Here is a 10,754-nt window from a genome sequence, read left to right on the forward strand (position 1 = left end):
AAGTCAGAGTTGACCTATGGCGACCCCTAGTGGGGTTTTCATGGCAAGAGGCTATCAGAGGTGGTTTGCCATTGCCTGCCTCTGCAACCCTGGTCTTCATTGGAGGTCTCCCATCCAATTACTAACCCAGGCCGACCCTACTTAGCTTCTGAGATCTGACCAGATCAGCCTTGCCTGGCTATCCAGGTCAGTGCACAGAATCCTGGCAACAGAATCAAATTCGTTGTATTTTGCAAAGGTACTAAAACCTCATCTTCAAAACATCTGTGTCAGCCTGATAGTCCATTTCAGGACTCTCAGACTGTCCTAAATGCAGGATTTCTGAAAAATAAGCATGACTCAACCTTTGTTTCTCAGGGGTGATGCTGATTACAGGAACCTGAAAGCAAAAGACTGGTTAATTTCAGCTTTGTATTTCAGACTTAAAAATGTGGTGTTCTAGCTTGTCGTAGCTTCTTCTGTAATTGATATGAAGTAAATAAGTTAATACCATCTTATTGAGCTTGGACTTTTTGCTACAAAAGAAAAAAGAAGCATAAGCTCCATTTCTGAAGTTAAGAGTAACATTTATTTATCTGGAGGAGATGATTTGAAGCACACTGCTAGCAGCTATCATATTTTATTTGACAGGCATCTAGTTTTTAAACTGGGGCTGTTTTTCTAAGATGTTAATCAGGTGTGGCATGTTTTTTCTGCTCATGTATTCTAGTGAGTAGCCTTTATTTATATTTTAGTTTGTTTTTCTATTTTCCCATAATTGTTGTATGTACCCAGCTGGTCACATATTTATTCCTGGACATTCTTCCCAGTATGCTAATACACATCTTTTCACAATTTTTTTTAAAAAATGGATTTCCGGTCTACTGAAATATTGTCTTTCCTTATCAGGTCAGTTTTTAGGCCTGGTTGAAACACAGAAAGACAATTCCTCTGTCAACCCTTGGCAGTTAGATCCCCAGGTTCTCCACTGCAAACACTCGAATTTATTGAAGTAACTTCATTGGGAATCCATCAGATTCAAGGTGCTCAAACAGTAGTATTGGCAGAAGTGACGTAGATGGGGATGGTAGGGTTAGTTATAGGACAGATTCCCACCCTAGGACAGAGACACAAAGGATGGAGGGGAAGAGTAGTTTAGGCTAGACAGAGAAAAGAATGAAATCATCTCAGTTCCCAAGCAGGGCCGGATCTAGGGTTGCCAGTGCTGAAACCAGCCAGCCAGAGAGGAGGAGGCTGAAACAGCGGGCAGGTTCACTTTTGCTGGAATCTCTGCAAGTGTCCTACGCTCAGTCATGAAAGAGTTTAATTGTTGTTCTGTTTGTTTAGTCAGATGGCTAGTTAGCATAGGACCACTTGGAGAGAAGTTCCCTCCAGAGGAAGTGGGTGTCTTTACTCTTGATGAGGGTATCCAGAAATGTCTACTGGATGAGCCAGTTTATTGGGGGGCAATTAGGTAGCAACAGATACTAAGGTTTTATTGCTGTTTGTTACATCTACCATTATCTGCTACAGACTGCTACAGTCTACAACTTCTCTAGACCATGCAATCGAAGCTTCTCTCTCTCTAGTACCTAGTTAAGAGACCATCAAGATGTAGTCAGAAACTGTTTGTTGTTTTTCCTACCAAATGTACCCTTTTTACCCTATTATATAGTAAAGTATTTTTATGGAGCTGGAATCACAGAAGTCTATTTATTTCCATTGCACTATTATCAAACTCTGCTACTCTGCAAATGTATAATCTCATTGCTGCCGCAACCCCCAACAACTTTCCTCTTTTTTTCCAATACATTTTATTGGGAATTGTTACGAGCCAAAAGATAAAACTAGCAACAGTTGGAGAAAGGGGAAAAAGATAAAAAATGCAAAGTTTAAAAAAAGAATGTATATAAAAATGTAAAGAAATATAAAGAGGTGACTTCCGTTTTTCTCTAGGACAAACCCAAGCAAAATCGCAAGCTCAGCGCTTGCTGTATGATTACAAAAAAAGAGAGTCTCTCCTTTTTCCGCTCTCCAGTTTCCTCCCCCTCCCCCCAGTCATCAGCTCCACAAGTCCTCAGTTTATCTTTCCCTTTCATGCAAAACGTCTATAAAGGGGATCAAGGTAGCAATAAATGTGGATCCACAAACGGCGCCGGCGCCCCGCCTCCTCACGGGGCGGGGCCACGGGAGCTCTTTTAAGCCCCCCCCCCCCCCGCGAAGCTTTTAGAGTCAGTTCCCGAAAATGTCCGTGCCTTGCTGGTTGGTCGAAGGAGCCTTCGGTACAATGTCGCCGATCTCGCCCCTCGTTTGCTGGCTGACAGATGCGGCCCCAAACCTGCACGAGCTGTTCTCGGCAATCGCGTTGGCGTTGAACGTGGGGTGGGGGGCAATGTTCTGTTGCTTTTCGTTCCCATGTCACATCTTCCATTCGTTGTTAAGCCTCGCCGCAAACCCACTCGCCCTTTGGGAAGACAGTGGGTGTTTGTCCCTTTCGTGCGACGTCCAGGCGCGTCCTTTTTCCGTCCAAACGCTACATCGGAGTTTGACGGCTCTCGCAGCCCTTTGCAAATTTTTCGGAGCCGTTTACGAAAGAAAAGGAAACTCGGCTGGGTGCGTGGCAACGACCAGCATTTTATGCCTCTCTGCGAGCCTTTTTGGCGTACGGGTAGGCGCCATTTTAAGCGCAACCGGAAATTTTTGGAACACAAATATGTGCCCCGAGATTTGGAGCAGATTTATGAGATTACTTTGGAGATTTGAGATATTTAGGAGATCTGGAAAAAAAATGTCTCTACAAGCAATAGCGTTGGCGATTTAAAAAAAATCATGTCTTAATAAGTATGTCCCGCGATTTGGAGGAAGAAGAAAAAAAGTTAGATGATTTGGAGCACGCTTGTAAGATGACTTTGGCGCTTGAGGTACTTCGGAGATTTTCTCATCGCCGTCTGAAGAGAAGCTGTAGTGTAGAACAGACTCCAAAACTGCCCCAGGCGACAGCTTGGATCGGCGGAGGAAGGGCGCGCAGCCGCCTCCCAAACAGGCGGCGTTCCCACGGGCGGGAACTTCTGCCTTTGGGGCGCAACGAGATCCGCTTCTACCGTCAATAGAAAGTATCGGAGCTTTCAGAGCTGCGTCGCTCCTTGATCGGGGTGGGGGGGCGGGTGGCAGAGCGGGATCCGGCGGCTCCTGATCGAAGGTAGCCCCGGGGTGGTGCGGGGCAAAGCAGCATGCGGGGGGGGGGGCGCCCGACGCAAAAAGCTCCCCCGCGGCCGAAACGCCTTCTGGCGGCCAGTCCGCCTGTTCCCTGCTGGGGCCGCAGGTGGCTTCGGTGACTGAGGGAACGGGGGAGCTCAGTCCAGCCCGAGGTGGAGGCCTGATGATTTTACTTATGTTGGTGTTTCATCAGTTGTCCACCTATACTGTGCAGAAATTACAGAGTTATGTCAACTTGTCTCTAGGTGTTCCACAGGATCATGATGCTGACCTCTTTGCCTGTGAGCTTCAATAGACCCTCAAAGGGGGGAACTGTTAGGGAATTTTATAACCTTTCACCCATTATGAGTGCTATTGAAGTAGCCCTGCACACACATTTGGGGAACATTCTTCCTTAGCTAAACAGTCTCATGCTTAAAAAGTCAGAGTAATCTTCTTACAGTAGATACAAGAATGTTAGCATCTCTTGTTTTCCTTTTCTCTAATCAAAATATAGCCTTGGAAAGCAGTCACTGTCTGAACCAAGGCACCAAACTTTTTCACATGTTTATATCAGGAAGTGTTTACTGGCTTGTCATCCAGACCCATCAGGAGCCATAATTCCCGAAGGCAGCATTTCCAAAGAATTATTTGTATAAACCCTGTGTTAACCTTTGATCTTTTTGAAAGGTATTTAAGACACTGAGAGATCTCTGTCTTTTGGTGCTACACCTCTGAAGATGCCAGCCACAGCTGCTGGCGAAACGTCAGGAACTACAATGCCAAGACCACGGCAATACAGCCCGGAAAACCCACAACAACCATCGTATTTAAGATTCTCTGCTGTATCTGATCTTTGTGCATATGTCAGAACATAGCATAACATCTGGGTTTTATGTCAATAAAACTCATTTTATCTTTATGGATCACTTTTTTGGTGTCTTAGTTAATTGTGAGTGATGGCTGTTGGGAAATGTAATTTGAATGCAGAGTGCCTTTTGAAATTTTCTCTTAACAGATAAACTTAAAAATAAAGAGTTATTTTTTAAAAGTCATTGGTAGAACTCTCCCCTTCTATGAATTTGTCTAGTCCCCTTGAAATATGAAAAAAACTAGTAGCTGTTGCTAAATGATTTATTTATTTTTACAATGAATGGAACAGGTAGGAGGGCTAATAACAGTGAAGGGATGCCAAACAAAACAAAAATGACTTCATACCCTTGCAGAAGACAGTGAAAACAGTTGACAAATGATTCTCTCTGGGGAGTTCCACAGATTCAGGGCCACAGGTAAGAAGGCCCTTTCTGGGGTTGCCCCGCCTGCCCTCAGATGGTGGGGGAACCTGAAGCAGGGCCTTTGAAGGTGACCAAAGTAGTCAGGTACGTTCATATGGATTGAGCTGGTCCTTATGGTATGCTGGCCTGACCCATATAAGACTTCATGGGAGAGACCAGCACCTTGAATTGAGCTCAGAAGCAAACTTGGAGCCAGTACAGATGGAAGAAAACTAGAGTGAGATGGTCCCTACGAGCAAATAACTCCAGTCAGCGTTCTGCGCATAGCATTTTGTACCAGTTGTGGCTTCTGGGCTGTCTTCACAGGCAGCCCCACATTGAACGCATTGTGGCTATGAGTTCCACAGATTAATTACACAGTGTGTGAAGAAGGCCTTTCTTTTGCCTGTCCATCAACTTCACTGGGTCCCAGGTCCCAAAGGGAATTGGCTTGTTTTTATTTTGTGGTGTAGTTTTATTTCTAAGCTGCCTTGAGCATGTCTTTGAAGATGCAGTAAAGAAATACGTCAAACAAAGTAAATGACTTTGTAGGTGAAGGAGAAAATCTCTCCCAAGCCACTTTCTCCATTCCCATTCTCCAAGTCCTATAAGCCCCACATCTGACCAAGGGAACTTTGACTCTCCAAAGTTTATACCTTCTGGACCTCCTTGGTCTTTCAGGTGCTTCAAGTTTTGAATCTGGTAGGACCCCCCCCCCCCCCGCAGCCATCTTTTTCCAATCTAGCCCTCTCACCAAATAGACTTTTCTCCTAGGGAAGGTGCCTGGCTCCCTTGTTCATTTTCTTTGGGTTTACTTCAGAGTAAGTCCAACTCATTTCTAGGGCACTCTCTCTCAAATATTACAGCCTGGCTCCTTTTCCCTTTTGTACGGAGTCCAAATTCCTGTTAGCATAATGCGTGCCATGTTTAAAGGGCATATGTGTCCTCTTTATCTGGCCACTGAAAGTTATGGTGGAGAGTCCCCTCAAATCATAGCTTTCTTATGGCAACCCCGGGTGGGGTTTTCATTGTCAGAGACTATAGAGGTGGTTTGCCATTGCCTGTCTCTGCAACCTTGGCCTTCATTGGAGGTCTCCCATCCAATTACAAACCAAGGCCCACCCTGCTTAGCTTCTGACACGAGATCAGGCTCACCTCGGCTATCCATACCAGGGCACCTGAATCTCACTTTCATCCAACCCCCCAGTATGCTGTTCGCCTGTTTCAGGACGACCACTCCACGAACTCCCGTCCTCTCCTAGTGAGCCCAGTGACTCACTGGAACCCAAAGCCAGTTGAAGGTTCTAGTCATTACCCCTCTGGTTAGTACTGGGATGGGAAACCATCAAGGGTTGCTACTGAAAATGTGATGATGTTGCCAAAGGGTTAACAGATAAAAAACACCATGGAAGGTGTAATCAAATATCACACCAGCAGAAGATTCTGAGAATCAGCAACAGTTGCTATTAAACTTTCTGTGTAGAAGACTTATTTGCCACAAGGATGGAGAGAAAAGAGTTTAGCTTTTTTGCTAATTTTATTTGTTTATTTTGCTAAATTTATTTAATTGGTCAATAGACTTGTGAACTGATTTTTGGACTACAGTGACTGGCTGTGCCTGACACTAACTAGAGCACCACAGCAGAACCCCCTTTGGAAGCAGCACTCTACAAGGCAGCCATGAGAGATTAGGCAACAAGTTCTCTCTCTCTCACACACACACACACACACACACACACACACACACACACACACACACACACCCATTTTAGACTGGGTAAGAACAGAGTGCCCTGGCCTGCATAGCTCAGGCTAGCCTAGGCCAATCCCATGAGATCTCAGAAGCTAAGCAGGGTCAGCCCTGCTTAGTACTTGGATGGGAGACCACCAAGGAAATCCAGGGTTTATATGCAGAGGTGGGCAATGGCAAAACCACTTCTGAGTCCCTCCCATTAGCTGGCTTTCCACCAGGAATAGAATACTTCCAAGCATTCTCAGAAGTTGGTTTTCACACTTCTTTAAACAGCCCTGAAAGGAATCCCAGGCTCAGATGAGTATTTGCATCACAAAAAAACATTGGTTAGGTCTGATGGTCTATTCCTGCTAACTGGCTTCCCCCCAACCATAGCTAGAGAATGGCAGTGGCCTCAACCAGGGCCGGATCTAGGGGGGCAGGGGGTTACTCTGCCCCAGTGCCACTAAAGAGGGGGCAACAGGCACGGTTGCCAGCTGGCAGCACACGCCATGAAGCTGGTGGTGGCAGCACGGACGGCTGAGTGGAGGGCTGGAAAGCCACTCGTGCCATTTGCCTGCCCTGCTGATGGGGTGGCTGCCAGCAGCGCAGGGTGCCCCCTGGAAGCATGCCGCCTGTGCTACCTACTGCTGGAGGACAGTGAATGCGTGGCAAACTGGCCGCCCCATCAGGGGGGAAGGCAAATGGTGTGGGCAGCCTTCCAGCCCTCCACTCAACCACACGTGCTGATGCTGCCAGCTCCATGGCATTCTGTGTGCTGGGGCAGCTGGCTTGCCACGCGCTCCCTTCCCTCCAGCAGCAGTGCAAGAGGCACACTTCTGGGAGCCTTGCATGATGACGTCACAAAAGTGATGTCTTCACGCAGTGCCGGGAGCATGCGCGTGGGGGAATGCTGGGCTTCGGTTGACCGAGACACAGGCAACCCTAGATCCAGCCCTGGTATCAACCAATCACCATGTATAATACCCAATCAAACAGTCACAGAGCTATGAAATAATCTACATTTACTAAAATTAAGCAGGAGTCTTGCGGCATTTTGAAGATGAAAATTTTTATTCCAGGATGTTTCACCAATTGGTTAATCTTTATTGCGATGGTAATAGAAACGTAATAGAAATAGAAACTGGAGCTTCACCGACACGGCGGCTTTTTCCAGAGCAGCTCCCTGGGAGCAAGACGCCCAGAGAGAAAGTAGCAGCTGCCCACCCTCAAAGATTGTTGAGAGTCCTCTTGTCCAGCAGGCTTTTGACTGGAGGAACAATTTGTAAAAGCTGCTGCTGCCGCCGGCTTTCTCTGGCTCTTTAGGAAGCGATTCTAACAGAGAGGGGAAGGACACTCGGACTTCAGTTCCCAGGAAAACTTGCGAAAAAGATCAAGTGTTCTCCACGTGAAAAAAGTCACTTGTAGCTTGGCTCTCAGATGAGACAAATCAGCGTGTCTTCAATCATTCTGGGAGTCAAGCTTGGATAGTGATAACTTTCAGTCAGAAATGCTTTTTGGAGATAAACACCAGTCTGTGAGCCAAATTTGAGCCAAAGCATGCATGTAGACAATAGCTGAATCACTTGACCTTGACCGCGCCGATGTGCAGGATATAGCTGAGACAGCAAAACCACAAAAGCTGAAAAACAACGCTGACTACTAGAGCTAGAGAAAAGGAAGTAGGAAAATTCCACTTATAGTAGAAAAATAACACAAAGAACAGAGGAAGGGGGGTTTGCCTCAAAAAGATACTCTGTACCCCGTTTATTCCTGGAATACATTTTTTCCCTTTCAACGTTCTCCAGACTGGTATAGTTTATTGGGCTGACAGGTGGCACTAGGTCAAGTGGACTTGCTATTTTTGCAACAAGTTGTTACAGGGAATCTAAGGCTCATGGAAGACACTGCAGGTCAGACACACGTTATAAGAATTATTAGTATTTTTATAATCAACCTTTCTTTCTCTATAACTGACAGGCATCTTTTCAGGGGGGAGGGAGGGACTGTCTGAGGTTTGTTATTTTATTTTGCCTTTTAATTTGAAATGTTTGAATTATTATTGTAAGCTGACTGGGACCATGTGAAAAGGCAGAGTGTAAATGTTTTAATAAATAAAGCTTCTCAAATTAAATTATTTTTAGTTATTTTATCTTATTCCTTGCTTTTGGTCATGCATTTTTAAAAAACAAAATGTGACACATTTTGGGCCAATGATAGTTTAATTTTATATTTTAAGCCTAAAAGACAAATGTCTCCAGAATTGTTAGAAGTCTTTAGAATGAAATGGGTTAAAAGGCAAGAGGTGTGCTTTTGGGCACCCTATGCTGAGAAGCTTGTCAGCAGCAGCAATTGGGGATGGAGGACTGGGGATGTTCTTCTTTATCTCACCCCCAGCAATGTCCCTCACCTGAGTTGCTTCTTGCAGGCAGTAACAGACGTCCTCGGCCAACAGGGCCCCCACCTCATCCCTAAACTCCATGCCAGCACTCTCTGCCGTCTACTGAACTGGGTTCTCCACAAAGCAACATTGCTCCTGCTTTGACATAGCGCCAGCCGAGAGATTGTGCAGAAAAGTAGAATACCACAAACATGGAAAGAAGATTGTGCAGAAAGTGATAATGCCACAAACATGGAAAGAAGCAAGAACAATTGTTTTGCCAAAAGAAAATAGAGAGATAATTCTAGCATCGTCTTACCATCCCACACCTCTATTAAATCAAGAAGCTAAAATATTTAATGCACTCTTAACAGCCAGGCTTAATACATTTATTCACTATTATATCATAGATGATCAAACTGGTTTCATCCCTAAATGCCAAATAGCTATTAATATACACAGAACTTGAAATATTATAAAATATTGCCTGAAAAGCAACAAGGAGGCAATTCTTCTCTCTCTTGATGCAGAGAAGGCATTTGATCGCCTGGCAGGGCTGCCGAAAGATGGGGACAAGGGGGACAAAATTCCTGGGGCTCTATCAGCTTTTGAGGGCCCTGGAAGCTGGGTTAATCATGTATTGATTCAATGCATTTGGTTTTTATTTTGGTCCGGTTCTGCCAACAGCCACGAAGCAAACAGGAGAGACTGACTTTCCAGGTCTGTTTGTACTGCCTTTGTTTTTTTTTTGGCAGCGTTTTTTCAAAGAAAGCTCTCCATGGCTGCTACGAGGTTGAGGCTCTCATGGGCCCATCAACCAACCTGGTATGCCTTAACACCCCCTCTAATTCTCCCCCGCCCAATTCTCCCTATGTTTGTCTCTCCCATCATCCCTACGCTGCACCCCACAAGCAGTTTTCTCTAAGCTGCAATACTTACTGGCCCAGCAGCGGCATTTTATCCCCCACCCAGTTGTTCCTGCTTGGCTGAGGAGCTGCTTCCCTCCTCAAGACACTAAAAGGGCCTGCCTGATTTGCACCCCTCTTCTCCCCATTACAGTCAGGATTTTGTGCGGCTGGGATGGGGGTGGGGGAGACTGAGCCCCGGGATAAAACAGAGCGTAAATGCAAGCAGGCAGGCAAAGAGTCCAAAGCAGGAACTACAATGCCAAGACCACGGCAATACAGCCCGGAAAACCCACAACAACCATAGTCCAAAGCAGACTCCCGATTAACAGCCACTATCCCTGAGCCACAAGGAGGTAGGATTTGCTGGTCATCCCAGCCTCCCCCCCCCTTCCTGGTACCTTGCTCCTCCTTCGGGGGGGTGTATGGTGGCCCACTCCTCCTGATCCCCCCCCATAGCTAGAGACCATTGGGAAGGGTGGTGGCAGCAGCTCATCACTCTATTCAAACCCAAACAGAGATACAACTATGAAATCGTCTATTTATTGAAATTAAAACAAGAGTCTTGCAGCACTTTGAAGAATAAAATTTTTATTCCAGTATAATGTTTCTGATTCACGGGCTGCTTTGTCTTCATCGAAATGGTAATAGAAGCGTTGCTGTTCTCCAACAAGAAGTAAGCTGTCTGTTGTTTCGCCAGGCACATGTTGATTGTAGAATCAGGTGCATCTCCACCGAAGAATAATAGAAGATCCATAATGTGATTTCATAATCGTTTACACTTCTTGAAGGTTATGAAAAGAAAGAGATTTAGGATATCTTCTTTGATTTAGATACGATATAAATTTCTGCATCTGTTTAAAAATTAAATACATCTTCCTAATTTTTCTGAGAATCTTGTAAATCGTTTCTAGTTGAAGAAATAAATCATGGTAGGATATCACAATAAACTGCTGAAGCTTTGAAGGCATTAGTTCAGTCAGCCACTTGAACAAAACCATAGCTTTTATTATAGTGATAACAAAGTAAATTAATAGGATCTTAGCAAAAAAGCCAAAACCTATTAAGAAAAGAGCTTCAGAAATTCCAAGATATTTCAATTTGATGTAATTCTACATTTATGAGAGCAACATGACATTTTGTGGTAATGAACAGCTCACCCAAAAGAACCAAACTTGAAACCCATCCAGATACTCTCTGAAAACACTATTCTTTCCAGCCTCCTGGTAAATAGTCTTCTGCCTAGCAAGTTTAATAGTAAATGTTGCAGAGTCTCAGGCTCTTATCAA

The sequence above is a fragment of the Eublepharis macularius genome, chromosome 1 (genome assembly GCF_028583425.1).
Source record: "Eublepharis macularius isolate TG4126 chromosome 1, MPM_Emac_v1.0, whole genome shotgun sequence".
Classification (NCBI taxonomy): domain Eukaryota; kingdom Metazoa; phylum Chordata; class Lepidosauria; order Squamata; family Eublepharidae; genus Eublepharis; species Eublepharis macularius.